This window comes from Balaenoptera ricei, chromosome 11, assembly GCF_028023285.1.
Source record: "Balaenoptera ricei isolate mBalRic1 chromosome 11, mBalRic1.hap2, whole genome shotgun sequence".
In the NCBI taxonomy this organism is placed as follows: Eukaryota; Metazoa; Chordata; class Mammalia; order Artiodactyla; family Balaenopteridae; genus Balaenoptera; species Balaenoptera ricei.
In genome coordinates, this window is record NC_082649.1 from 25,807,427 (window position 1) to 25,834,246 (window position 26,820).

Here is a 26,820-nt window from a genome sequence, read left to right on the forward strand (position 1 = left end):
ACAGAAAAAGTATGGAATTGCAAATAATCAAAACATCAATACAGACATTGCTAAGTGGTGGGATGACAGGGGAATTTTACTTTTTGTCTGGAGTCGATAACTATTGTTATAGTACTTTTGACGATGAATATTTACTACTTTTGTAAATGAAGTTACTGCTATTCAACAAATAGGAATATTTGACAGAAATCTGTAAAAACTGGTAAAACGATTAATTAGTACAATTAATTAGTACATCCTCCCCCCAGCTGCCAAAACACCCCAGCATTATAAAGGAATACATACTTATTTGTATTATTCTGTGGATTTTGAGCTCAACTAGTTAGCAGATCATGTAATAAAGTTATTGTCAGGAGTGTCGATTAGAGAAAAAACACACAACCTAAAAGTTGAGAATTATGTTTTATTCGGGGAACTTACTGAGGACTATAGGCCAGGAGTCAGCCTCTCAGATACTCTGAGGATCTGCTCCAAAGAGGTGAGGGAGGAGCCTGGATATATAGGAGTTTCTGTTGGAAAAACAACAACAACATGTAGCAGAACATCGCAAGATCACTGCTAATCTCGAAAAATAGACATCTCAAGTTAATGATTTTAGTGCTTTTCTATGTATGGGCAGATGCAAGAGTCTGGGCTCATTGAAATTATTCCTCCGATATGCATCTTAACTCTGTAGGGCCAGTATCCAGTTTTTCTCCACCCTGAATTCCCCTCCGGGCTCACCGCAGGGGCAGCTGCAGTGGATGAGGGCTTGATGGTGGACAACATTCACTGTTTACTGGAATGGCAGGCAACACTTTTTGTCTGCAGGAGTAACCTAGCTATACTTGCCACCACGGATGTAAGCTAATGGTCATGGGGCTGGGGGTGGGGTGTTAAAGGGGAAAAAAATTGTGTAACATCTGCTGGTAAGGCAGCAATCACGTTCTCTTAGCTTGGGAAAACCAGTATATGCAATATTGTCGCAAGACTTTTCCCGCTGCGCACAAACCCAAACAGAGTTAAGAAGGGAGTCAGTCCCCGACCTTGTGGGCACCTGGTGCAGCTGAACCCTGCCTATAAAAAAAAGCGAGGCACACCTGTGTGCCAGTGTGCCAGGAACACATGTCACCTGGGCTCAGTGACCCCTCCACCTCTGAACCTCTTCCTCTGTGGCTCCGCCTAACGTGGGCAGGAGAAAGAAAAGACAGCATTATAATTTGCTGCTCTGCCCTGGGGATTTTTCTCTTTCTCCAGCTGGAACTCTCAGCTGGGACTCCTTGTATTTTCTTTTTTGTTACTTCCCGTCCTTCCCACATCTCAGCTCACCTCCTCACTTGAGCAGGTACTATTTTCAAAACGCATCAGTACAGACCCAGAATGCACCGCCCACATGCAATAAGTAGTATCTGTGTTTAATTCTAGCGGGAGAATTCGGAGGAGCTGGGAACAGTTTAGAACGCGTTGAGCAGTCTAAGGTCAACGGCCAGGCTGGCTGGTATGGTGATCCTTTTCCTTCAGAGACTGCTTGTTTGGGTAAAGGTAAGCTCTGATGTCTGAACAGCCTGTTAATTAAAGCCTGGGGTCAGGAAGCCTCCCAGGACTTTCCACAAGAGTGTAACCACTGGCTTCATTCGGCATGGTCTGGCTTCAGCTATGCAGCCTCTCGCCTGTAGGAAGCTTCATCACCTATCGGCAAACCTGCTGGGACCCGGGCCAGCCCAGGTGAACTCCGAAGAGAGCCGCAGATTGCCATTGGCAGGAAATCAATCCTGGAAATGTACTTTCCATAGCAGAAGAATCTGATAACCAAGAAAAGCTGGGTTGGTGCGCTGTGTAAGGAGTTCGGCGTTTCCTAGCAATTCAACGTTAACCCCTTTGCAGCTAATGCTGTACACTCCCCTGGTGGTCCCAAGACCTCGGCTTTTTATTTGCTACCAAGAATCAAGCAGGTTGCTTCATTCTCAGTTTCTCTTTAGACAGCCTCAAGGCCTTAGTTCAATTCCACATTGGCCATGAAGTTTTCTCCAGGTCATCTTAATTTCTTTCCTCCCAGAATACTTACCTACCTACTCCACACGTTTCGGTTAGCAGAACGTCTGGACTTACGTGCTACTTCCCTGCTGTGTGCGCAGAGAGCCCTCCTGGGTTGCAAGTTCCCTGAGACAGAAACACGGACTTACCCATCCTTTATTCCTCCTATCAGCAATTATCAGAGGAAAGGTGGCCCAGAATGTGTCAATGGATGATTGTTCAAAAACAGAGTGAAAGAAGACTCTCCTTTGGCCCTCTTTGCTTCTAAAGGTAAAACCGGTGAGATTTTAGACAAGGAACATGTTAGGGATTTTTCAACAGGAAACAACATCTGACTTGGATGTTGTTTATCTGGGTGTAGTTCATCCACTTGGGAGGTATCCATAACAATATTTAAATTGTTCACCGGATTTCCAATCACCAGATGACTTTTAGTCTATTTCCTCCTATCATTGGTACTTTTGTGCCCAAGAATGCCTAAGCAAAGATGCAGGGAAGGGAGGCCGGGCAGAAGAAAAATAAAGTAAAAGAACATTGAGGCGGAAGAAAAATAAAGTAAAAGAACATTGGAGCAGGAGTTAGGAGACCTAGTTTTTTATTCTCATTGCATAGAAAAAAGCAGAACAGACTGTCCTGGTTCCCTGAACAAGCCACACACTTCGCATCGCCAAGTACCCCTCTACGCCTGGCAAACCCTGCTTCTCTCTCAAATCCAGGCTCAGCTATAACCTCCTCTGTGAAGTTTAGCAACAGACTCAAGCAGAATTAATCACAACCTGTTATATCCCCTTAGCCTTATGATGTAGCTGGTTGTACGTGTGCCTTCTTTATATTAAAGTGTGAAATTCATTGAGTTGCACAAGGAAGTCACTCAAGACATTAAAAAAATCTAAGTTTGTGTTACTTAACTGTGAGACTACCTGAGGCATGGAGAATTTTTTTCGAGTTTCCACTATTATCTTTTTTATGCATATAAAAATTTGCATTTTTAATTTTTTAAAAATAATTTTTATTGAAGTATAGTTGATTTACAATGTTGTTAGTTTCAGCTGTACAGCAAAGTGATTCCGTTATACATACACACATATATATATATTCTTTTTCAGATATTTTTCCATTATAGGTTATTAGAAGATATTAAATATAGTTCCCTGTGCTATACAGTAGGCCCTTGTTGGTTATCTATTTTATATATAGTAGTGTGTGCGTGTTTAATCCTGAACTCCCCTGCCCCGAGACACAGAGAACTGAAGTGATTTATTCACAGCTCTAAACCGAATCAGCCCTAAGGTAGGGGCACTGCTTCTGACTTTCGTGCTCAAGATCCCAGCCACCTAGGTCTCTGAAAATGAAAGCCCATAAAACACAAATGGAATAGGAAGAGCTGGATAAGACGTGGGAACCCGTGTGCCTGTGAGCTGACAGCAGGCTAGGAATCCTGGCTCCCGCTGGGACATCTGGCTATGTTGTCCAGAGCCCCCTCCCAGGACATTCCAGGAGGCTCTCCTAAGGGAACCCCTCTCCACTATGGCCTTTTCTACAATATGAAGGAGAAACTCATAATCAGTAGCTGATCTGGTTAAAAATCCTTAGTTATTCCACAGGCGAGTTTCATCAGAAAAGTTGATTATTCAGTTCAGACCAACAGCTGTGAAGTGTCGCACTGCTCTGGGCTTCATCTCCATTCTATTACAACCTGGCTTGCAACAAGGCGGTAGTGATTTCTCACTCGGGGTTACTCGAGCTCCAGGATCTCAGATTTGACGTTCCTCCTTCCTGACCACAACGCTCCTAATTTCCACCTGGACTATTTCCTCACCCCAGCTCACACGCTCCGGGCTCCTCATAACCCCCAGCCCTTCTGTCTTACTTCACCTGCTTCACTTGCCCCACTGCCATCCCAACGTGCCAGCCCCTTTGCTTCTACCCTGGAGTACTCCACGCCTGCCACCCAGCCCCATCCTGATGACATCGAATTTTTCTGTTTCCCTCACCAGTACTGTGTGCTGCTTTAAAAAGGCATCAACATTATGAGACCATGTTGTATCCGTGCCTTTTAACCTCAACAAGACTTCACTTTATCCATCTGGAGATCCCATCAGCATCTTAAGCTTTGCGTGTTTAAAACCAGACCTCTGCTGGGACTTCCCTGTCAGTCCAGTGGTTAAGACTTCGCACTTCTACTGCAGGGGGCGTGGGTTCCATCCCTGGTCAGGGAATTAAGATTCCACACGCTAAGCGGCGCAGCCAAAAAAAGTAAATAAAAAACAAACAAAAAATCAAACCTCGGCTGTGCCTAGTTCTGTTACCGGTGTGACCAATCTCCTAGTCACCAAGCCTTGAAATCAAAGTGAAATTTCTCCTTTTCCTCCTTCCCTCACATTCCAGTCATCAAATCCTGCCCTCCCTCCTTTTTTTTTTAAATTGCAGTATATTCCTTCTCTCACTCCCCTGCAGGCTGGTACACTGTCCCAGCTAAACCATGATGATAACCTCCTAACAGACCTTGCCTCCTCCAATCTCTGGCCACAGTTCCATCTCATTTGATTTAGCTAAAGTTCAGCTCTGATGAGGATAATGCCCCAAAGCTGCCAGGAGCCCTCTGCTCTCTGCCAAGTAAAGCTCAAATCCCTGAGGCTGCCGTCAAAGTCTTCCCTGCCCTGATCCACATCCTCAACATTATCCACTGTCGATTTCATGAAGAACGAAACAGAGTGAAGGGAACAGAACATGTCAGGGTGCACCTCACACATTAAGGATAAGTACTGTCATGAAACTCCTGGTTCCTAAAATAAAATAGATCTCTTACTAAGGGTCACGTTAAAGTTTGAAAACCACGGATCTATATACCATTTACTATTCCTAAACATGCCCTGTGACTTTCTCTTTCATTCTGAAATTACAAAATACTTCAAATATACAGAAAAGTATAAAGGATGATACGACAAACAATTGCTTGTCAAATCTTATGTCATATTTACATAAAAATAAAATCTTGTCAGATTTTATTTAAAAAAAATTTTTAAAGGTATTTTTTAAAAAATTTATTTATTTAATTTATTTATTTTTGGCTGCGTTGGGTCTTTGTTGCTGTGCGTGGGCTTTCTCTGGTTGCGGTGAGTGGGGGCTACTCTTCGTTGCGGTGCGCGGGCTTCTCACTGTGGTGGCTTCTCTTGTTGCAGAGCATGGGCCCTAGGCGCCTGGGGTTCAGGAGTTGTGGCTCACGGGCCCTGGAGTGCAGGCTCAGTAGTTGTGGCGCACGGGCTTAGTTGCTCCGCAGCATGTGGGATCTTCCCGGACCAGGGTTCAAACCCATGTCCCCTGCATTGGCAGGCAGGTTCTTAATCACTGTGCCACCAGGGAAGCCCTACTTCAGATTTTAAAATACATTCATGATCCAGAGAAAACTCTAATTTGAAAAGATACATGCATCCAGTGTTCATAGCATTACTATTCACAATAGCCAAGACATGGAAACAACCTAAATGTCCATCAGCAGATGAATGGATAAAGAAGATGAGGTAAATATACAATGGAATACTACTCAGCCATAAAAAAGAATGAAATAATGCCATTTGCAGCAACATGGATGGATCTAGAGATTATCATACTAAGTGATGTAAGCCAGAAAGACAAACACCATATGATATTACTTATATGTAGAATCTAAAATATGCTACAAATGAATTTATTTACAAAACAGAAACAGACTCCCAGACATAGAAACAAATGTATGGTTACCAAAGGGGAAAGGGGCGGGGGAGGGATAAATTAGGAGTTTGGGATTAGCAGACACAATCTACTATACATAAAATAGATAAGCAACAAGGTCTTACTGTATAGCACAGGGAACTATATTCAATATCCTGTAATAAACCATAATGGAAAAGAATATGAAAAAGTATATATATATATATATGTATCTGAATCACTTTGCTGTTCACCAGAAACTAACACAACATTGTAAATCAACTATACGTCAATTAAAAAATATATATATGCATGTATATAAATATAAATATATGCATGTACGTATATATGTGTATGTGTGTGTATATATATGTATGACCGTACGCGTGCCTGTATGTATCATCTATGTCTATAACGCAGGTAACTGGGACCTAGCCTCCTATAATCACTCATTCCTTTCCTTCCTCCCCAGCAGCAGCCACTATACACTGAACCTGGTGTTTTTCATTCCCACTGTTTTCTTATGAAAACATTATGAGATTATAAAATTATATAACTACATGTAATAGTATAATAAAAAATCATAAAATTAAAAATCCAGGGCTTCCCTGGTGGCGCAGGGGTTAAGAACCTGCCTGCCAATGCAGGGGACATGGGTTCGAGCCCTGGTCCGGGAAGATCCCACATGCCACGGAGCAACTAAGCCCACGTGCCACAACTACCGAGCCTGCGCTCTAAAGCCGGCGAGCCACAACTACTGCAGCCCACGCACCTAGAGCCCATGCTCCACAACAAGAGAAGCCACCACAGTGAGAAGCCCGCGCACTGCAATAAAGAGTAGCCCCCGCTCGCGGCAACTAGAGAAAAGCCCGCGCGCCGCAACGAAGACCCAATGCAGCCAAAAATAAATAAATTAATGTTAAAAATTAAAAATAAATAAATAAAAATAAAAATCCATAAACTATATATATTGTTTGGATATTTTTAACCTTTATATAAATTTTGCACCTAACCTCCTGCAACCTTCTTTCTTTCATTTAATGTTTTGTGTTTTTTCCACATTAATTGCTACATGATTCTCTAATTGATTCATTTTCTCTGCTGAATATTTTCCAAATACCCCAGTTTATTTGTCCATCCTCCTGTGGACGGACATGCAGGTTATTTCCTGTATTTGCTATGACGAACAAGGCTGCAGCGTGGTCTTCTTAGCTGTGTGCCTACAACGGGGATTCCCCTTCAGGTCTTGGGCCAGGCTGTTCCCTTTACCTGGAAGGGCCTCCTCCCTATCTCTACCTTAGAAAACCTCACCCATTCCTGAAGGCACCTCTCAGAGGGTGATTCCTCCACACCTTCCGATCTACCCAAAGCAATATCCCTTCTCCTGCAACCTGCAAGTTTGTGTCACAAAATGATGTCATCACATATAACTTTGTCCTGTGGTTGTTTGGGTACTTCCATATCCCTAGCAGGCCTTACGGGCAAGCACTGTCTCATGTGGCATTAAATTCCCTCCCCCCAACTTAGAGCCTGGCACGTAGATTTGCCCAGAGTAGACCCTCAATGAGTGAATGTGGAGTCCACTGAGCTTTCCTTCTTTCTTTTGCTACTAAGTACTGCTATCACCACGGAATGACTTATATCTAATGACAAAGGTATATACCTAAAGGGTGCTACCTTCCCATGAATTATCATTTCACCACCAAGAGAAGCCTGTCTCTACCGCCCACACTCTGTGCTGGGAGAAAATGGATGTAGAGGGGGACACTCTCAGCTTGATAACCACCTGGGGCCAAATGCCTGTGGGCAGCTGCTTGTGCATAAAGATCAAGGAAAATATTCTTCCTCCTCTCTTCAAAGCTCCCAAGATACCACGTTTATGCCAAAAATTTTATAAGAATTTTGTTCAGGGAGTTCCCTGGTGGCCAAGTGGTTAGGATTCCGGGCTTTCACTGCCATGACCTGGGTTCAACGCCTGGTCGGGGAACAGAGGTCCCACAAGCCGTGTGGTGTAAAAATAATTTTGTTCAGAACTAAAAGCAAACATTGGGCAGATAACAGTGTTACCAAAACACGGGTTGGGGGTGTGAGGATGGGGCTATTTTTGAGCTTGGTGCTGTGCTTTTTCAGTCAACCTATGCTCATTGCCATCAGCGTAGACAGGACTTAAGAGAGGAAGTATGCTTCTCCTCCCTTCACCTCGCCCCTGCAACTTTAGCAATGATCATGCAACTTTAGTCTGGGGAGAGAGTCGCAAACAGCATGTGTGTTTTCAGTGGCTGCTGGTGCGGCTTCAGAATCCTCGCCTGGGGCCAGGATCTTGAAGGGGCAAAGGTGCCTGATACCTACAGATGTTCATCTCCCTTCCAAGTTCAGTGTCGTGGAGGTGGGGGCATGGTGATGGATTTCTTCCTGATTCCAAAGTAGAGATTCATGCTCAGTGTACTTCTTTTTGATTAGACATGGAAAAGGTTAAAAAATGAGATGTGAAAAAAATCAACTCAAGAATCACTGCTGCAAACCTCTTTCAATTTTTTTCCTGAGTACAAAGTAGTGGCTTAAATGATGGTAAGTTGATACCTCTGTATACCAGCCTCATAAATTAGTAATCTAACATGTCCAGATCACAGGATTTTTATAAGCAGCTCACCATCCCATGCCCTATGACCTACCAGATAAAGAAAAACAGAAGTAAGTACTCTTGAGCTGCACTGCCTAGTTTTGGGTTGACAGAAAGCTCAGCTGAAGCCCTGAAAATCCTAGTCTTATGGAGTTTAAAACATGTATTGGAAATGGGCTAAACAACAACATGCAAACTTAGGTGTAATTAAAAAATCAAACTCCTGACTGTTGTTTCTAGGTTATGGAGTTTGACTGTAGAAAGGGCCAAGTATAAGAACAACCATTTCTCTTTACTGTAATATAACCTCAGGTCTCAGATGACATCTGATTATAATCTGTGCAAAGTGCTACCGGAGTGCCTGGATTGTTTTTCCAATTGAGTTGAAATGCCCATGTCCACAGTTTCTGCGTCAGCTGCCCACCACTCATGAACTTTACAGATACACACCACGTGATCATTGCCCGGGCCTCGCCACATATCATCTGGGGGCCCTGGACGATCTAGATACCGACTGTAATCACAGCCGAGAGACAGACAACTCCTTCCAGGCCTTGCTCAAATCTCATCTTCTCAAGGAGGTGCAGACAAAAAATGTTGCCTGCCATTCCAGTAAACAATGAATGCTGCCCACCACCAAGCCGTCATTCACTGCAGACACCCCTACAGTGAGCCTTGAGGGGAATTCAGGGTGGAGAAAAACAGGATACTGGCCCTACAGAGTTAAGATGTACATCTACGGAATAATTTCAATGAGCCCAGACTCTTGTATCTTCCCATAGATAGAAAAACACTGAAGTCATTAACTTGAGATGTCTGGTTTTTGTGACTAGCAGTGATCTTTTGATGTTCAACTATGTGTTTTGTTTTGTTTTGAGCAAAAACTCCCATATATCCTGGCTCCTGCCTTACCTCTTTAGAGCAGATCCTCAAAGCTGTCTGAGAGGCTATATCCTGGGCTATAGTCAGCCCTCGGTGAGGTCCCTGAATAAAACTTAACTTGCAACTTTTAGGTTGTGCGTTTTTCTTCAGTCAACAGGGGCCTCCCCACTGCCCTATTGATCTAATACTGCATTTGCACCCTCCCGAGCTCTCTAGAACCCTGCTTTACTCTTTTTTTGGTTTTCTAGTGTACTTTTCACCTTGTGACCTAATATATTATAGTCTTTCTCAAATTTTTAAAAAAATTGTGGTACATACACCTAACATAAAATTTCCCATCTTAACCGTTTTTAGCTGTACAGTTCAGTAGTTAAGTACATTCACATTGTTGTGCAACCATCACCAACATCCATTTCCAGATCTCCCTTCATCTTGCAAAACTGAAATTCTATACCCAGTAAACAACAACTCTCCAATTCCCACTTCCTCCAGCCCCTGGCAAACATCCTTCTACTTTCTGTCTCTATGAATTTGACTACTCCAGGTACCTCCTATAAGTGGAATCATACAGCATTTGTCTTTTTGTGTCTTATTTCACTTATTTCACTTAGCATAACGTCCTCCAGGTTCATCCGTGTTGTAGACCATGTGTCAGAATATCCTTCCTTTTTAAGGCTGAATAATATTCATTGTATATATATATACTATATGACTATGTATATACTCATCCACTGATGTACCTTTAGGGTGCTTCCACCTTTTAGACTATTGTGAATAGCGCTGCTATGAACGTAAGTGTGCAAGTATTTCTTTAAGACTGCTTTCAGTTCTTATGGGTATATACTCAGAAGTGGAATTGCTGGATCATTGGTAATTCTATTTCTTAAGTTTCTGAGGAACTGCCATACCATTCTCTATAGTGACGGCGCCACTTCACAGTCTCACAATAGTGCACAAGAGTGCCAACTTCTCTGCATCCTTGTCAACACCTGTTATTTTCTGGCTATTGACTGTAGCCACTCTAATGGGTATGAGATTAATATATTATTTTTATCTATTAAGTTTATTGTCTGTCCTAGCCCTGCTGCTGGCCCAGAATATAAGCCCCATTAGCAGAGGTATTTATTTATTTTTTTTAATTTTTTTTTTTTATTTATGTATTTATTGATTTTTGGCTGTGTTGGGTCTTCGTTTCTGTGCGAGGGCTTTCTCCAGTTGCGGCAAGCGGGGGCCACTCTTCATCGCGGTGCGCGGCCCTCTCACTATCGCGGCCTCTCTTGTTGCGGAGCACAGGCTCCAGACGCGCAGGCTCAGCAGTTGTGGCTCACGGGCCCAGTTGCTCCGCGGCATGTGGGATCCTCCCAGACCAGGGTTCGAACCCGTGTCCCAGCAGAGGTATTTTTGTCTGTTTGTTCACTTATGTATCCCCTGGTACCTAGAACATTACTTGGCTTATACAATAAGTGCTCAGTAAATATTTATTGTAAGAATGAGTGAACAAATGGATGAATGAAAGAAAGACATACTAAAAGTATACTGGCTTTTACCTTCCCTGTTTCTATGTCAAAATCTCAATCTTGGCTTTGACCATCATATATATATATGAACCTCCATGGATGAACCTGGAGGACATTATGCTAAGAGAAATAAGCCAGACACAAAAAGACAAATGCTGTATGATTCCATTTACTTGAGGTACCTAGAGTAGTCAAATACATATATATATGTGTGTGTGTGTTTGTGTATATATATATATAGACCTTTATCTAAGCTACATAGGACATTTTTTTTTTTGGCTGAGCCATGAGGCTTGTGGGATCTTAGTTCCCTGACCAGGGATCGAACCCGGGCCCCCTGCAGTGGAAGCGCAGAGTCCTAACCACTGGGCCTCCAGGGAATTCCCCCTTAGCACCTTTTGAAAGCATTTGCTGAGTCTACTATGTGCCGTTATTATGTTCAATATTATTCAGATGGAAATTCTGAAGCACCTGGAATTTAATTTGTTTTTGACAGCTCACAAGAAATCCAAAAGAAAACCAAGGAGAGAACCCGTAGTACACAGAAAACTTAGTCATTACGTGGAATGGGGCTTATTTAATGCCCACAAGGTATCTCTGCTCAGCTGTAACAAAGATACCTCAAAATGAATACGACCCACAGAGAGAATTGAGCTTCCTCCACTAAACCTATTTCTATCCCAGGTTCCTTGTTCCTGTTCAGTAAATAGCTTCAGCCAGGTGCTCAAGTCAGAAACCAGAGAGATATTTTTCCCTCATCTTAACCTGGTGCTCCTCTTTATCTAGTTGCCAGTAATAGTTATTATAATAACTCAGTATAAGGAGCACTTATTCTACGCCGGGCACCGTTCTAAGTTCTTTGCATGTTATTAACTCACAATCATTCCTCACAACTCTATGACATGGGATTTATTCTTTCTACCTATTGTACAGATGAGGAAAGAGGTTAAGTGTCTTGCCCAAGGTCACCTAGACAGGAAGTAGTGGAGCCAGAATCCAGAACCAGGTAGGCTCACTCCAGAGGCCACGCCCTGAATGTCTACCCTATTCAGGAAATGCTTTCTGTTCCAACCTCATTTATTGAACATCATTCTAAAATGCATTAGTTCACTTTCCTAAATGTGTAAGTGATAATTTTGATAATTCAGAACTGTCCAGGTCCTTCCTCTCCTTCTGGATGTCAGTGGTCATGACGCAGCTTGGATGATGGAGGTACCAATGGTCAAGAAGACTGGACGGTGCCTGTGGTGAACCTAAGGATTTACTGGGAAGTTGTTCTTAAATAAAAGTTCCAACAGGACTTTATTTTCTTGTGTTTTGATGTTTTTGTCTTCAAAGTAGAATATGTCAGTAAATATTAGTTTAATTGAAGACTTTGATTAATCAAAGCTACCCTGAAGTAGATACACGGTCATTAATATCAACAAGCCACAGCCATTATAAACACCATTAAGAAACAGACAACTTCTTCTTTGAAGTTGTATTGATCTTGGAGGTAAAGTGAGCTGGAAGGCAGAAGGCCCAAATCCTACTCTCCTCAAATTAAATGAATCACATACTTACAAATAAACCACAATCCTTCTGGCACCAGTAGCGCCATCTGTAAACTGAGAATATTAAAGGCCAACTATTTGATATTTCTGAATTAAAGTTGAAGGAAAAAAAAAAAAAAGAATGTCATTACAAGCCTAAGACAAGATGACTACAGGTCCAAAAAGTGTCACTTCCAAGTTTTAAGCTTATTCAGTGTCTAATAGCTAATTATATAAGCTCACCATCAAGTCAGCATTCAAATAAGACGATTTTAAACTCCAAAGAGTGTGTTCTCAAGTCCCAGGGTGCCGGTAGAAAACAAAAGACACAGTACCAGCCAGAAGCTATTCCAGCAAGTTCCACAGATCATATGGTCTTGGGAAGAGACAAGCACTTATTGTTACGAGAAAAATTCAAGGTCAGCACAGTACTTGCAGTTCCACTGCCCCAGTGCTCCCTTCCACAAAGGATTGTAGTATCTACTGAAAAGTTGCAATTATTCCCCAGCTCGCTATTTCAGCCTCACAGGCCACTTATCCACACCAGAGAATTCAAATACTTTGGACGTTCCTGAATAACAACGGCAAATGATGTTTTTTGGCTTATTTTTATATGATATCCTAAAAGATGGAGAAAGTAAAGAATAATAGTAAGCCAGGAGTGATTTCAGCTTAAGTATGATTTTTAGATAAGCATTCCTAGATAAAAGTACACACTTAGGAGAAGGATTTTAAATCTAACCTGATTTTTTGAAAAATACCTTTAGAACACTTGGTCAATCTAATGCTTTCTTTGACCTATATGGTTTTCCCCTTCTCCCTTCCTCTGCCCTCACTATCCTGTTGAGACTTCTGAAATGGAAAAAGTACCTCTGCCGGTCCTTGCTGGTAAGTCAGAGCACTCCAAAATGAGCTTTTTCTTGCAAGAAGACTTTTCTTGACTTTTTCTTGTAAAAGAATGTACCGTTGATTAAAACAAGAGAAAACCACACTCATGCACACCAGCCTGATCTTAACCTCCCAGACAGCAGCTCGGCATCCTCCGTTAACCATCCTGGAGACAGCCAGGCCTGCAGCAGCCCTTGCAGCTTCTGCCTGACCAGCTTATCAGACGGTAACAATTTCTGGTGACTACAGACGGGACCAAACCATTCCTTACAGCCCTGTACATTATCTATAATATGGTCATAAATACTTATAACATCTTCTGTCAAGGAAGTCCTGTTGCTTCACAGGCATTATCTTAATACCTTCCAAATGTCTTCAAAAGGATGTTAGTCAGCTGAGAGTGAGTTAATTATAACCAGGCACTAAATTTCTCCTCCTCGCATCTCATTAAACTACACTGAATCTAAATTCAGCTTAATACAACTGCTCTACCAGATTAGGAACTCCTAAAGGACAGGCTTTGGGCTCCCATTTCCTTTATATTCCCCTTGGGCATTAAACATTCTGGTTCTCCATAAAAAGGATGACCTTAATTAGTCTTACTGACTCACCAACCAAATTACAAACCCAATCTACAAACCCACTATGGGTTGGAAAGGGAGAGTCACGACCTCCAATTCCTCCGTGAACCATCAATGTTTAAAACATTTTCCCCATCATCTGTTTTCCAGAAAGGGTTTAGCATGCTTGAGTGGTAACACATCCCCTCCCTTTAATCTGATTCTTGGTGAAAGAGGAGAGCTGGTCCCTTGCTGTTAGGGATCTAATGTGACCACAGGCAGAAAGGCTCAAGAGATTTTAGTGTGGGAAGGGCTTTAAAGACCACTTACTTAGGAGAGGGCACAGAGGTGTCAACCCTAGGCCACACTCTTGGTAACTGGCTTCCTGGGGTCCCACACTGAGAGGCATTCAGGCCCCGGCGAGCTCCAGAGAAGATGCTGTGATCGATGTACAAGTCTGCCACCGCTCCTGGGGGACACCAGGCTCAGGAGGGGGCCGTGGCACAAAGCCATGTATTTGCCATCCCTGAGCTGACTCTATGATGAAGAGTTAGCAACTCACAGTCTACTGCTTTCCTTAGTTTTCCAAAAAGTAGAAGTCATAGCAATCATAAAAAATTATTTCAGGGACTTCCCTGGTGGTCCAGTGGGTAAGACTCTGTGCTCCCAATGCACGGCCCAGGTTTGATCCCTGGTCGGGGAACTAGATCCCACATGCATGCTGCAACTAAGAAACTCGCACACTGCAACTAAGAAGTCCGCATGCTGCAACTTTAAAAAAAAAAAAAAGGATCCCACGTGCCACAACTAAGACCTGGCGCAGCCTAAATAAATAAATAAATAAATAAATAAATAAATAAATAAATAATAATTTCAAAGATTTGCAACAGCAAAGGTTTAAGGAAAATAGATGTTCCCTGAAAAAGACACAGACTGAGGTCCTCATGGACCCAGAAATTGTTACCGTCTGATAAAGTGGTCTCAGGTGTTCCCAGAGAGAGTCAAAGGTGGAATTTCTAGGCTCGTTCTCACCTGCACCCTGACAAGGACCACCATTCGGTGTTTCACAGGCGAGAGGATTAAGAAGGGCTGGGTAGTCCTCCAGTGATTACACGGCTTCTGTGATTGGACTTCATGGGGAAGGGGGTAAGAAAAGAAACTGAGGTTTGAGAATCACTTAAAAGTCAGCGATTCCCAAAGCCAAACGACAAGTATTAAACAGAAAAGTCAGTGTGATGCTTGTTTTGATAGGAAAAAATGGAGAATCAATTTCTTGAACTTGAACTAGCAAAGCTCCTGATCAGTCAATCAATAGTATTCACGTGTTTTCTGCTCTGTTCTTAACCCTGATGGGCCAAAAGGGCAGCCACAAGGCAAATGATACGGTTCCTTTCCCCACCAGCTTATATAATCTCTCTCCCTCTCCCCTGAGGTGGGCTTGGACGCCTGAGGCCAGGTCAGATCTCTGGAGAGACAGGTGGCCTCCCAAGATCTACTCTGTGCTGTCAGCCAACTGCTCCCAGGTGAGAGGAACGTTTTTGGCAGCAACCGTAGTACACAGCAGGCAAGATACCTTAAGAAAAGGCAAGGGAGAGGAGGCAGACATGTGATTCTGGAGACAAATAAACACAATTAGCTGTGCTAGAAACGAACTGAAAAGACTCAGTGGGAAGACTATGATTCCTTCTGCCAAGAGAGAAAACCAGAGGAAAATTCATTTTAAAAGAAACCTTTTACTTCCCTTGGCAGCCAAAGCACAATGACAGTCATACTCTCTGTGAAGTCTTTTTCATTGTGGGTTTCTCCACCCTTTCAAACACTAGCACGATAAGGGTTTGATTGCTTTGTCAGATTTGCTGCCCAAAGAGGATCCATTAATATTTCAGGCCAGTCTTTTCATTCCTCGAGATGACAAGTCTAAGACTTTCACAGCCATTCTATCCCTGTGTACCTAAATAGACCCTGCTTGCAGCAATGATTGGGTGGTTGAATTCACAGAAATCAATAGTGTTGTCCCTGGGAGTTTGCTTTCCTGCTTCCAGGATCCAATTCCACAGTGCAGGATTAGCTACAGCAGAGGGGTCTAATGGCTACCTTAACAGAATGTGGTGGTTAACAGGACAGGCTTTGGAGTTAGGCAACTTGGGTTTGAATCCTGACTCTGCCTTGGATGACCTTGGGCAAATAATTTAACCTCCTTGTGTCTCACTGTCTTTACCTATAAAGTAAGGATACAGTGGTACCTAATAGGGTTGTTGTCATGTTTAAAGAATTATGATAAAAGAGCCCTCGTCTTTTAGAAATGCACCCAAATCATGAAATGGTGGCTTGGGTTTGCTTCAAAATCATTTGGAGGTAAGGTGTATGTAGAGAAGTTGGCCATGAGTTCGTAATTGTTGAAGTTGGGGATGGGCACGTGGAGGTGTATTCTACTATTCTGTCCACCTCTGTCTGTCTGAAATATTCTATAATAGAAAGTTTAAGAGAGAGAGAAGATAATACAGGTAAAACTGCTAGCACACAACATGTGCTCAACTAATGCAATCTGTCCTAGATCAGAGAGGGTTTTGAAGCTGTCACTTCTAGGTTCAAAAGGAACCAGGATCACAGCCTGCCTCTCTAGACATGGGTTGGCTCTGGGGCCAGAAAGATGGGGGGTCAGGGGGTTGCAGCTGAGAACTTCACTGTCACTCTAGGCCATCCATTATTGCCCAATCTTTTCATCATCAAACCTGGTTTTTTTTTTTGGTTTTTGGTTTTTTTTTTTTTGCCAAACTGTGAGGCATGTAGGATCTTAGTTCCCTGACCAGAGATCAAACCTGTGCCCCCAGCATTGGAAGCGTGGGGTCTTAAGACTGGACCACCAGGGTAGTCCCATGAAACCTGTTTTAAAGTGATTATTATAAATTCTCCATGCTTTGAAAGTTTTCTAAATCAACCACATCCATTAAATGATTCATTACCCTGTATCTTTCAGCCAGATACACCTAATCACAGGCCAGAGTTTAGATGAGCTGTCAGGTGGCTCCAAATGAAGCTACTATTACCCCAGCCTAAAGCAAAGGACTTTCAAGTTTTAATGGTCTGTGCAGCTGTTTGACACACATATACAGTATGTGGTTTTGTAAGCATATGAAATCATGAAGACGGGCTCAATGCACTACCCCCAGCCCGTGCCCCCCTGAGCCTATGCTTTCAATAGGTTCAGGGAACCACATATATAAATTTAGCAACTCCAAGCTTCTGGAATCCCTTAAATAGGGTGATGAGCTGGGCGGACAGGAAATCCCACCCTGGACCCATTCCAGGCTACAGATGCATTGTAAGGGAGCCCTTTATTAAACCCAAACTCATCTGCCCCAGGCCCTCTCAGAAATGAGGATCTGTAACCAGCTCTGATACTTACTAACTGTAGTGGCCTTGAGCAAGCCACTTCATTTCTTTTTCTCATTGGTAAACTGGGATCTCTCTCTCCTAAACTTGTTTCGGGGAGTAGAGACAAGGTTAAAAAAAAAAAAAAAGTGCATTGCACAATGCCTGGCACACAGGAATTGTTCAATACATAGTAGGTATTTTATGTTTCTGTACGCCTTCATGCACACGTGCGTGTATTTTCATTACCTCCTTTGGAACTAGGTCAATATATCTAGACACGATGGTCCTCCAGGCCATAAGACATATCACAGCCACATAATTATAAATAGTTTAATTTTTTTTTCTTTCATGGGACAAAATTGTATACGTACTTCATGAACTAACCTGAACCTCTTCACCACAATGAGATTTGATGAATCAGTTTCTACGTGCCTGAAATGCTGCCCAGTTTCAATGAAATTCTTGGCGCTTTACCTGAACCTGTCTGTTTGGGTGACATTCTACCACTGCAGCCAATTCCAACCCCAGCATTAGCCCGTGCATGAAACTGACTAATGCTACTTTATGAAGTGCTCAGGGTTCCTGGCAACTCAAGAGAACAATATTGATGCCCCTATCTTGCTTAAGTGCAGGAATAGAAAAGCTAAGATGAGACTCCTGGAATGACTTCTTTGGACGGAGTGAAATACACCAGGGAGAATATAAATTTTCTAATTCAAGAGCCACTACACTCATCATTGATTTTACATCCTCCTCCTTTTTCTTCCATATTTTATACAACCAATTTGAGTCTAAAAGGAAAATGAGAAGATAGTTTTCACCAACAAAGTTTCATTTCTCACAAAAGAACGATCTACAGGCAATATTCAGCAGAGTATGTGTATTTTCATTCCGTCTTCAAGTGGTTTGGGTAAGGGTAGCCCTTCTCCAGTTTCTAGACTGTAGACTTATCTTGAACCTCGGGAAATTCTCTCAGACTCCAAAGAGCAGGTGCAAGAATAGGGCAAATACATAGTTTCAAGCTACTGGTGAAAAGCAACAAATTATCTATTCCTTAAGAATTGAGGTTTTTTTTTTTCTTCTTTGCTTTCTTTTTTTTAAAAAAAAAAATTTATTTATTTATTTATGGCTGTGTTGGGTCTTCGTTTCTGTGCGAGGGCTTTCTCTAGTTGCAGCAAGCGGGGGCCACTCTTCATCGCGGTGCGCGGGCCTCTCACTGTCGCGGCCTCTCTTGTCGCGGAGCACAGGCTCCAGACGCGCAGGCTCAGTAGTTGTGGCTCACGGGCCTAGTCGCTCCGCGGCATGTGGGATCTTCCCACACCAGGGCTCGAACCCGTGTCCCCTGCATTGGCAGGCAGATTCTCAACCACTGCGCCACCAGGGAAGCCCTTCTTTGCTTTTCTTAATCTTGGACTACATCACCCTAATAGATAAATGTCACTGCCCTTAATGCTAGTGTCTCAAGACCAACAAAAACCTCTTAAATCAATAACCCTAGCTCTGATCTCCTTTAGGTTCTTACAGCCCCTGGAACCAGCTCAGCCTGGAAAGAGGGGAGAGCTCGGTTCTTCTCTGGGTGTGTTCGTCTCGAAATCTTGAAGTCTCCAATTACCTCTTTCATAGACTAATATTTATTATAATTATTATTAATTCACTCATTCAACAAGCCCTGCTCTGCTATAGTATGGAGTCTTCGTCACATAAGAGAACAGGGTCAGTTTATTAGCGATCTAGATGGCTTGGAGCTTGTACCCTTCCAGACACGCTGAGGACGAAAGACTTCCCTAAGCCCCAGGCTTAACTCAACCTGATCGTCCAACCCAGGTGACTTCCAGCAGAGGGCGGTTCCCCACCTTTGGGGAAGTGGGGTTCTGAATGTCATGTGGGATAACATGAGGTCTTTTTTTTCTTCTTTAATTAATTATTTTTTAAACATCTTTATTGGAGTATAATTGCTTTACAATGGTGTGTTAGTTTCTGCTTTATAACAAAGTGAATCAGCTATACATATACATATATCCCCATAACATGAGGTCTTATTCTTCCACTCTAAGCTCCTGAGTACAGCCAACCAGCACCTTCTACTTACACATGGCCTGAGCTTCGCTTCAGCTCTGTGCACAGGTATGAGAAAGCCTTGAGGAATCCTTTCCCCACCTACCTCTGAAGCAAAACATCCTCCCTACAACTCAACTCCAAACTGTCACCGCTGTAGGGGCGGGGACTGCATTTGGGTTCAACGTTCCATCTTTACCCCGTGTTCAGCATAGACCCTGGCCCTGGTAAGCCCTTAATACTGATGAATGAATGAACAAACAAACGAATGAACAAGATATCCTTTGCTTCTCAGACCACTTCCCAGAAGTCCATCAAATCTCACTCCACAGGGTTACTGTTCAGGTTCCTTCTCAGCCAGGACTACCCAGGCCACACATAAGGTTGGCACTCCTAACCCCCAGGCTGCTCAAGGGTCAACTGTACATTTCCTGACATCAGTAGATGTTCAGTCAATAGTTATTATTTTGATGTACTATTTGAAGTTGCATCAAGTTCATGCTCCATCTACATCAGAAGAGACAGAAAGGTGTGGTGGATGGAGCCCTGTAGCAGTAATCGGAAGCTACTCAGCCTGGGTTTGAGTCCCTGTTTTTGCCCTTTTCTCATTGTGACTTTGACAAATTTCTTACCATCTCCAGCCCCAAGTTTCCTTCATGTGTAAAAAAAAAAATCAATATGATACCTGCCTTCCATGCCTCACAGGGTGGTTGCAAAAGTTGTATTTGACAAGGTATAGAAAAGCACTTTGAAAACTGTCCAGCAGGACTTCCCTGAAGGCACAGTGTTTGAGAATCCACTTGCCAATGCAGCGGTCACGGGTTAGAGCCCTGGTCTGGGAAGATCCCACATGCCGCGGAGCAACTAAGCCCGTGTGCCACAACTACTGAGCCTGAGCTCTAAAGCCTGCGAGCCACAACTACTGAGCCCACGTGCCACAACTACTGAGGCCCACACGCCTAGAGCTGGTGCTCCAAAACAAGAGAAGCCACGGCAATGAGAAGCTCGCACACCGCGATGAAGGGTAGCCCCGCGCTCGCCGCAACTAGAGAAAGCCTGCATGCAGCAACGAAGACCCAACGCAGCCATAAATAAATAAATAAATAAAACAAAAACAAAAACCAAAACCTGTCCAGCAGATGCATGCACAGAAATATTGAAAGAGGTAAATTTGTCAATATTAATTAAATACCTCTAAGGCTCTAAAGCAAAGTTTTCCAAACTTTTTTGACTGCAACCCATTAGAAGGGACATATTTTACATCACAAGCAAGTATACATTCATCACTAAAACAAAAGCTTAACAAAACAATACTTATGTTACTCTCACATTTTTAATTTGGTTCTCTTCTTTACACTTTTCTTTTCTTTCTTTCTTTTTATCCTTAAATGCAGGTCATTAATTTCACAAGGCATGGTCCTGACTCTCAACTCTCACTGGGTATCAGAATCATCTAAGGAGCATCTTAAAACATCTGATGCCCAGGCCCTGCCCACTGAGATTTTGAATCAACCGTCTGGGGTGGGGCCCAGGCATCTGCATTCTTAGAAAGCCCCAGGTGATTCTATTGTACAGCCAGGACTGAGAACCACAGAACTGATGGTTTCTAGCTCACAGCTGAAAAACCACTGCATTATTTACATGTGGGTCTGCTAAACACTTTGGAATGTCATCCCACCCCCACCCTGCTGAGACTCCCCTGGTTACTCTGAATGGACCACCCACTCCTCTGGCTCAGAGTGCAACAGAAAAACACAGCAAAGCAGTAAAGTCAAAGCGGAGCCTGGGCTTTATGGGCGGCCTCCTTTCTCCTCCCAGATGGCTGGGGAGCCCCATGCAAAGCAAAAACTGCAGCAGATTTGGAGTATTTTGTTAAAACTGAAGGGACCCCTCCAAAAACTTTTTGCTTGAGTAGGAGGGGCTAAGGAAAAGTAAAGAGAAACTGCCAGACACCTGGCCTGCTCACACAGCAGAGGAAGCTCTGACCATACAGAGACAGGGGTCCGAGTAGAGCCTAGAAGACAATCTGGGGGTGTGTGGGTAGGGCTTCCCCACCTGACCTTCTCCTCCTTCCAAGTGTGGCTTGGAGGAAACCGAAAGCTGCTCCAGCCTCAGCTCATCTTTCCCCTCCACAAGAAAGGTCTGGGGCGTTGCCCTGCTCACCTGGTTGGAGTGATCTGCAGCCCACTGCCAGCAGAACCAGGGCAGAACCTAGGCCAGAATGCAGAAGGAACCACAGACACCAGGGGCCCTACTCTTGGACACATGAATGGAATCAAGAAACCTGACTCGGGGTTTCCCTGGTGGCGCAGGGGTTAAGAAGCCTCCTGCCAATGCAGGGGACACGGGTTCGATCCCTGGTCCGGGAAGATACCACATGCCGCGGAGCAACTAAGCCCGTGTGCCACAACTACTGAGCCTGCACTCTAGAGCCCACGAGCCACAACTACTGAGCCCACGTGCCACAACTACTGAAGCCCGCGCAACTAGAGCCTGTGCTCCACAACAAGAGAAGCCACTGCAATGAGAAGCCAGCGCACCGCAACGAAGAGTAACCCCCGCTAACTGCAACTAGAGAAAGCCCGTGCGCAGCAACAAAGACCCAACACAGCCAAAACTGAATAAATAAATTTATTAAAAGAGAAAAATGAAACCTGACTGGGTTCTGTACACAATGGGTTCAAAAGCCAAAGCTGTCTATTTAAAGCATAGTCCCTGGATTTACCAACCAGACATAATACTAAGAGTTACCATTTACAGGGCACCTCTGTGAGCTAAGTACTTTATTTACACTATCTCATCTAATTCCACAATAGCACTTCAGACTTGCATTTTATAGACACTCAGGTTAAGGAACTCACCCAGGGTTGTTCCAGGATGCTAACAGGTTGGTCCCCACTCCAGGTCCCTTGCTATAGTCCAGGGTCTCTCAGCGCTACTGACATTTGGGGCTGGAAAATTCTTTGTTGTAAGGGGATGTCCTGTGCGTTATACTATACCTAGCAGAATCTACCCATTAGATGCCAGTAACATCTCTCCTCTTCCCAGCTGTGAAAATCAAAAACATCTCCAGACATTGCCAAATGTCCTGGTGGGTTGGGGGGCGGGGGGATGCAAAAACACAGCCCCTACTCCTTATTAAGAACCACTGCTCTAGTCTAAACCACGCTGCTGTATTGTTTTCTGGGTGTAAACCACCATTCAGAAGAGAGATAGAGCAAGGGCCAAACACCGCTATGTAGGTGATAATCAGAACACTCCGGGAAAGTATGGAACAACAATAATAGCCCCCTATCCTATGGTTATACAGTGATCCCTCAGTATCTGTGGGGGATTGGTTCCAGGACCCTCCTCAGATACCAAAATCTGTGGAGGCTCAAGTCCATTATATACAATGGCATAGTATTTGCATGTAACCTACCCACATTCTCCCATATACTTTAAAACATCTCTAGATTACTTATAACACCTAATACAATGAAAAGGTTATGAAAATAATTGTAAATACAATGTAGATGCTATGTAAAGTAAATGCTATGTAAGTAGTTGCCTGCGCATGGCAAATTCAAGTTTTGTTTTTTGGAATTTTCTGGAATTTTTTTCCTAAATATTTTCTGATGTTTATTTCAAGTCACAGTTTAAGGCAAGACAAAATTTTAAACATGAAATTTTTCTCTGCCCTTTGGCCTCCTCCCTCCCCTTTACCACTCATTGTGAATCTGCATTATGCATTAACCAGACTCCCCAGTGGCAGAAACACCTGTTCAAACATAAAGATCAATTGTTCTTCTGACTGCCACGTAACTCCTTAGAAGATAACATTCCTTTGTCAATCCTTAAGGGGTCATAATAACACACCCTCACCTTATACCTGCAGACACCTTTGGTGAGCTTTATGTACAATACCAATATATCATTTCCCTTAAAGATAGCGATTAATGCAGAACAGACTGATGAGATGACCTGGGGAGATACTGGGCCACACCTAATGAAAGCTCTTCACTTAAATACTTGCTTATGACCTTATTAATGCTACTAGCTATATTACTTGTATTCTGCCTATTGTACAGGATTATTGTTCCTTGCATGACCAGATGTGTGACTGAGCTTCCAATAAAATTAATGATGATTAGTCGACTTGAAACAACTGATCAAAGATATAGTTCTACAAAATCAATTATTATAATAGTGTAACTCTAGATGTGGGAAGAAGCAACAAGAGGGAACCATTTCCTGGACCATAACGGAATATAAGACAGGTGATCCAGAGGCTTTTGGCTACTGTTAACAGGGCCTAGTCCAGTAATAGCACATTGAGTGGCTTATCAATCAAATCCTCGCCTGACCTGGGAATGAGCATTCCTAGCGCTGTGGGACAAAATGGTCATGAAATGCCTCCCAAACCTTGACTGAAATTAAGACTAAAAGGGAAGGGATTGTAAGACGAAAAATGTTGCCACCATCCATTTCTACAAGGAACAAGTCATTGGCCACTGCAGTCGCTGACCTATGTAGTACCCCATGAGAGGGATTCAGGGCAAAGATCAGGATGAGGCATTTTGTGCTGCAGGAAAACTAACAGAACTGGCCCTCAGGTAGTTAGATATCTTCAGGAGAAAATTTTATGAATCCAGTTTTTTGCATCTTCCCATACTTACAGGAGCACTAAAACCATTAACTAAGGTATCTGTTCCTCACAAATAGCAGTCACCTCTACCAAGGTGCATGCTTGACTGCACGTACTCCCTCCTCCAAAATCACATCTCTACTAGCCTCCCCCTTTACCTCTTCAGAACAGCCCTCAGAGCTCTCTGAGACACTGTCTCCTGGGTTAAAATCCTCAGGTTGGCTCAAATAAAATTTTCCATTTCTTTCTCGGATTGACTATGGATTAATTTTTTTTAACATCTTTATTGGAGTATAATTGCTTTACAATGGTGTGTTAGTTTCTGCTTTATAACAAAGTGAATCAGCTTACATATACATATATCCCCGACTATGGATTAATTTTTTTGTTGACATTTCCATCCACAGTTGGTTGAATCTGAGGATGCAGAGCGGCACCCCCCCATCCAGCCCCCACAGGGAAGGCAGACTGTGTATCACTTTACAATACACTAAATACTTTTAGAGCCCTTATCTCCTTTTATGGCATCTGAGTGCACACCAGGATCTAATCCACGTCAAAAAATATGAACACTATCGAGAGATCTATATATTTAACCTTCTCCAAGAAACTGAGGGAAATGAACATGCAGTGAAATCCATATTAATCTTTAGCCCTATAAGCCATTAGGTGAAAAAAAACTCTTGCCAATGCATTGTCCTAAGAGAGCACATTATGTGAACTTCTGGAGGAAGAAATCTGTTTCTTATACCTCTGTCTCCTGAACAAACTTCGCTGAAACACAGAGAACTCTCACTAAATGTCGAACATTTCATGAAACCTCTATTTCATAGTAACCTCGAACCATCTGATTAAAAATTAAGATAAAATTATTTGTATGCAAATATTTTTAATAAAATTCATTCATTCATAAATCTGCAAAAAATTAAAGTCAATATTTATGGAAGAGCTGAGAACATAGTGCCAGGTTCTTCCTCCCTATCATTTAAAAAAAAGCAAAACAAAACTCCAGTTTAACTGAAACAAATGTTCCCCAGAATCATCCCTTTCAATATATGCCAAGAAAACTATAGCTATGTCGTTAGAATAATATTTTATTGGATCAAGGGAAAAAATTATAGGAGAAGCTTTTAAACAATTTTCCTTCAGCTTTTGACCAAACTCTTATACCTAACACACAATCCAAACAGGACTGTTCGTTTTTTTAAAATATCAGAATTCAAAATAAAGTAGCTAGCTCTGGTTGCAGTTAAGGTGACTCTTTAAAAACTCCTGAGAGGCCAGGAGAGTAAAAACCAGGTGTTCTCATTGACATGTTCATTTGCAAAGCCCAGCCAAAGGGAATGTCATTACTTGGAAATGATAAATTTCTACATGGCTTAAAAGGAATTTTAATACAAAACTATCCATAAGCACTATTAATAACAAGCAAGACTTTATGGAGCACTGATTATGTATGGGACACTGACCTCAGGGTTCTATATGCATAATCTTATTTCATCTTCATCACAGGCCCATGAGGTACCTACTCATTATATCTTCATTTTAGGGTAGAAAAACGGAGGCCAAAAGAGATGAATAACTTGTCCAAGATCACAGCTAAATCAAGATTCAAGCCATGGCTATATGAAGCTTTGGATTAACAACCTGAAAAAAACTTGGGAATTTATGGAACCAATGGCAGAAAAGGGATATGTTAATTTTTCATGCTGTGTGCTATGGAATCCCAAAACTGAAAAGGCTTTTCAGAAATCATTCTCTTCCCCTTGATTCTATATAGATTCTTTCACATAAAAACTCAAGTACCAGGCATTAATGACCCATGAGGTAAGTGACTTTCTGACTACATTTTTTTCTGAAAAAACAAGTCTTTTGTTCATCTTGCTTTAATGCAAAGGGATGGAAACTGCCTGGTAAAGAATACATGGAAGGGGAAAAAAAAAAGGCTTATTTTCTCCAGCCCAGTAAGCCATAAGGTACAGCAAGGTACTATAGGGCCAGTTTTTTACACACATACCAGAGCACAAACATCCAAATGAAGGTTGCATTTCAAAGCAACTACTTTACAGTCCTAAACACATACATATACTCTTTACTGGATGACCCCTGTAGACCTGCTAGTCCTTCAAGAAGACTTTCATTACCTTAATGGACATACTTCCTATTATAACCTCGATTCTCCACCACAGCTGGCTCCACACAGTGTTTGGCTGTTTCCCAGCTTCAGAAGGTTTGCCATCACAGAGGCAATTCAGTCAACGTGTTGCCAGCTCTGAAGGCAACTCCAAAGCAGGAGCTCCAAAGTTATTCTCAGCAATGACAGCATCACTAGAATTAGTACACAGCTGGCCAAGCCAAGGCTTCTGAAGGGGAGAAACATGCATTTATTTGAATGTATAAATACTGGCGTATTTATCCTAACATCTGGATAAAGAATTGGAAGAATCAGCTAGCTCTACGTCCAAGTGGATAAATATGCTAACGCAATAATAATAATGCAGATTTTGGTTCAAGGTTCTGACCACCCCCTGGTGAAAAAAAAAAAAAGCTTGTCCTGAAATGATACCTGTGAAATGAATAGATCACTCTTCCATTAACTTGCATAATTACTGAAGAGCTTTCCTTTTCATGAAGGGGAAAAAAAAAAAAGGCCCAACATATGCTAGTTGCCAAAAATCTTTGGTCCTCCCAGGAAGCTCAAATCTCAGTGTGCATCAGAAGATGGACCTATAACTACAGCAGAAAAGAAAGGGAGTGGGAGGCATCTCTCACCCACTGCCCCTTAAAGCCCAGGAACCTTCTAAGGGAGAAATCCACTTAACAGGATTCCCAGGGCCCTGGGTCTTCCAGAATTAGCTGTTATATCAAATAATTAAACTAATTACAACACATAATTAACCATACAGGATATGTTAATATAAGATGTCAATATTATTTAACTAATTAAAGGGAGCCAGGCACCCAAGACAAACAACAGAAAAAAACAAACCAGACAGGGTACGAGTCGTTTGTTTATCTTCAGAAAGACTCTAGAATGCCCATCCACTGAGGTCCTAAGCCG

The 26,820-nt window shown here is 42.6% G+C and overlaps 1 protein-coding gene across 3 annotated transcripts in view; it reads right to left on the reverse strand.

Annotated features, from left to right (window-relative positions):
* PAQR8 (progestin and adipoQ receptor family member 8) overlaps positions 1-26,820 on the reverse strand; it is a 39,741-nt gene that overhangs the window by 10,765 nt on the left and 2,156 nt on the right. The window contains exons 1-2 of one of the 3 annotated variants that reach the window (XM_059938504.1): positions 25,229-25,310; positions 421-509 (exon numbers count right to left, since the gene is read on the reverse strand). The exons of 1 other annotated variant lie outside the window; for it this stretch is intronic. The gene's annotated coding sequence lies outside the window, so the exon portion shown is untranslated. Of the gene's footprint in view, positions 1-420; positions 510-25,228; positions 25,311-26,820 lie in introns of those variants that run through there. One more of the 3 variants, XM_059938503.1, reaches the window with a different exon arrangement.